The 3777-nt window shown below is 57.0% G+C and overlaps 1 protein-coding gene across 1 annotated transcript in view; it reads right to left on the reverse strand.

The window, feature by feature from the left end:
• Positions 1-3777, reverse strand: part of TIMP2 (TIMP metallopeptidase inhibitor 2) — a gene marked incomplete at its 5' end in the record, with an annotated part of 33177 nt that overhangs the window by 4931 nt on the left and 24469 nt on the right. The window lies entirely within an intron of this gene.

Raw genomic sequence — 3777 nt, forward strand, 5'->3', positions numbered from 1 at the left:
CCCCCCCCCCCCCCCCCCCCCGCATAAGAACAGTGTCCTGATAAGAAGAGACCAGACACAGATGCGCACAGAGGGATGAGCAGGTGAGGCCATGGGGGGCAAGTCGCCCTGCCCACGCCTGGATCTCGGACTCCCAGCCCCCAGGTCTGCGAGGAAACCAATCCCTGTTGGGGAAGCGGCCTCACGGCAGCCCCAGTGGGCTACTCCACCGTGGGTCGCTTGCTCTGAGTATAAAAGGGACGTGCGCTCGCCGTGGAGCACAGAACAGCACAACGGGAAAAAACCTCCCGTTTCCATCACAGCTAACGCTTTGACGCATTTCCTTCCAATATCCTTTCATGCCCATGGATGTGCACAGAAAAAAATCACGCCGCATGCAGACCATACTGTTTCCTGCTTGTTTGTTTGATTTTTTTCAGACATTTCCTCCATCTGATGAGGAACCTGTCTACCTGTCTGGGTTTTTCTACCACGAATGGCAAAACCTTGGAATCTCACGGAATTGGGAATCCGCTCCAAATTCCCTTCCCTGGGGAGGGGGAGGGGATGAGGCACTCTTTGTGTCTCATACCTCAGGCTCTTGGTTCTGCCCCTCCCTTCCTCTGCTGAAGAGTTCACGCTGGGGACGGCCTTGGCCTTAGCCAAGCAGGAGACAAAGGCAGGCAAGTGAATTCTGGAGAATGACACAACGTAAGGAGGGCTCGGGAGGTCGTTTCAAGTCCCAGCCCTGTGACCGCAATGGCACCGCGTCAGGACGCACAGGTGCCCGAGGACGAGCGGCGGAGCCTGGCAGAGGGCAGGGGGAGGCTCCCCGGGGGGCAGACGGGAGCCTCGGGGGGCACCCTGGGCACACCGCACTCGGCAAAGCTCCGGTACATCCAACATAACGACCTCAGGCACAGCACTGGGCGCGGAGAGAACCCGCTGACAGACACGTAGTTGAGTGACTAACGCGGCTTGTCGACTGCGGCGAGTAAATGCCACCGCGATCTCTGGCCAGGGGAGACACGGGTCGGCTCGCCCGAGGCTGCGAGCGGCACGGGGACAGCCGGTGCACCAGGCGGGTTGCAGGAGGCGCTCCCTGCACGCGAATTCGGACGCTCTGACCTCTGTTTTGACGGCTCCCCTGACCCTTGGGAGCCCTGTTTTCCCTTGTGTCTGTTTGCACTTGACATTCTAGGTGAAGGACAGAATCAACAAGCAGGACTGCCACTGCACATTCATTCTGACTCCCAACCAGTAGCAAAGAGAAGTGCTTGGGTGGTTCTAAGTACTTTAAAAATAGGTATCTGGGGCGCCTGGACGGCTCCGTCGGTTGAGCGTCCGACTGCAGCTCAGGTCATGATCTCGCAGTTCGTGAGTTCGAGCCCTGCACGGGGCTCTGCGCTGACACTGTGGAGCCTGCTTGGTATTCTCTCTCTCTCTCTCTCTCTCTGCCCCTTTCCTGCTCTTTCTCAAAATAAATAAGCGAACAAAAAAATAAGTGTTTGGCTTTTCCCCCCTACTTTCTAGGAGTCCAGGGCAGCTAAGGAGGGGAGAAACAGACAGATGGCAAGTAACTTTCATTCCCGTCTCCTGGCTTCTCCTGACGTGCACGGCCCACGCAGGGAGGTATGCCGTGGCCCTCCCCTGGCCCGGCCGGGTCGTCCTTTACAGACAGGCTGGGCCCGTGCTGGCTCTGCCCTCCCAACTTCTACAGGGATGTCTGCTGCCTTGCTTGGCTGGCATCAGCGTCCCACTTCCTGCCGCTTTTTGCCGTCTTTTTTTTTTTTTTTTTTTTTTTTTTTTAATGTTTATTTATTTCTGAGACAGAGCACCAGTGGGTTAGGGGCAGAGAGAGAAGGAGACACAGAATCGGAAGCAGGCTCCAGCCTCTGAGCTGTCAGCACAGAGCGTGACGCGGGGCTCGAGCTCGTGAACCGCGAGATCACGGCCTGAGCCGAAGTCGGACGCTCAACGGACTGAGCCACCCAGGCGCCCCCATTGTCTGTCTTCCCTGGTGACCTGGTCACCACGAATTCGAGCTTCCGCCAAGACTAGGGCATGGAAGGACACGCGATGCAATGCAAACTGTCTGTCTTCTGTGGCCCTGGTTACGGGGATACCGGTGACCTCGGACGTCGGGTATAAGGTACAGCAGCATCTCCGGATCTTAAAAGGACACCCTTTCGGTACAGGGACAGGTACCAAGACTTGGGCGGGCACGTGTGATGTGCCCGTCCGTCACATTCTACTACGTCTGCCTTGGAAAAACACACAGTCCTTTCGGACTGGAGAGGAAGACAGGAATTCATTAAAATTTGTAACTGAGGACCGTTCGCTTCCTTTTCCTCTCGGAGGAGAGGACCGCAGAAGAAAATTACAGGGCCCATTCTAGAACAGTTCCCGCACATGAGTGTCTCACGGTGCCTGGCTCAACACGTGAACTTGAATCATCAGCCCGAGAGGAGGTGGGCTGCCTCGGGCCGGCTGAGTTGTCTGCCGCGCCCCGTGATTTCTGGGTGGCCCATCCTGACCCCAGGAGGACGAGATGGAGAGCCCGTGCTCAGAAAGCGAACATCAGACTGGATCCAGAGCTGTCTCACCGAGCTGGGGAAGAAGTCAGATGAGCGAGGCCCCCCGTCAAGGGTGGGCCAGCTGCTGCCAGGAGAGCCTTTTGTGGCTCTCAGGCCATCAGGAAATTGCAAACTAAAAATCAATTAAAAATAAGTAGAGGAGGGGCGCCTGGGTGGCGCAGTCGGTTAGGCGTCCGACTTTAGCCAGGTCACGATCTCGCAGTCCGTGGGTTCGAGCCCCGCCTCAGGCTCTGGGCTGATGGCTCGGAGCCTGGAGCCTGTTTCCTGTTCTGTGTCTCCCTCTCTCTCTGCCCCTCCCCCGTTCATGCTCTGTCTCTCTCTGTCTCAAAAATAAAATAAAAAACGTTGAAAAAAAAAATAAGTAGAGGGGCCCCTGGGGGGCTCCGTCGGTTGAGCGTCCGACAGGTCATGAGCTCGCGGTTCGTGAGTTCGAGCCCCGCGACGGGCTCTGTGCGGACAGCTGGGAGCCTGGAGTTGCTTCGGATTCTGTGTCTCCCTCTCTCTGCCCCTCCCCACTTGTGCTCTGTCTCTCTCTCTCTCTCTCTCTCTCTCTCTCTCTTTCTCTCTCAAAAATAAACAAACATCAAAAATAAATTTTAAAAACCCAGCTTCATTCGGACACAGAAGCCTCTTCCTTTCAGAACAGGGCTGAACAAAATAAGTAGGCTCTCCTATGAGGTTCCCCAAAATAACACAAAGTAACCACTAGCAAAAGAACCACCACAAAGCTGCCGTGTGCACCTCGGCTCTCGTTTTGGACCCACGCTTTCCAGGCAGCCACGCGGCTTCCTCGCACTCTTCTCGGTCAGTGGGACGGGGACACGACATGCCAGGGCTCCTGACTGCTGGACAGGATCCACCTTCTGGGCTGTCCCCACTGCTGTCCCCCACTGCCTGTCCTCAGGGAGTAAAGGGCAGTGCCCAGGTCCTCGGAATCGCTGGGCAAGCGGCAGGCCTGACCACAAGGGGCTCCGGGAGAGGACGGTCATGTCCGGAGAGCCCCTGCGTGAGGGAGGGGACCGACCTTGGCTGCTGGGGCTCAGCCCTGCTGTGTGTGCGCTCTGTCTCTCTCTCAAAAATAAACAAACGTTAAGAAAAAATGCTGCTGCCAGGGCCACACCCCGGGAGATTCTGCTTGATCCGGCTGCGGTGCTCCTTGGGCACCAGGGCTGGTAGCCAACCCCCACCCCCGGGAATTCTC

Source organism: Herpailurus yagouaroundi, unplaced genomic scaffold (genome assembly GCF_014898765.1).
Source record: "Herpailurus yagouaroundi ecotype Mexico unplaced genomic scaffold, PumYag 217, whole genome shotgun sequence".
NCBI lineage: Eukaryota > Metazoa > Chordata > Mammalia > Carnivora > Felidae > Herpailurus > Herpailurus yagouaroundi.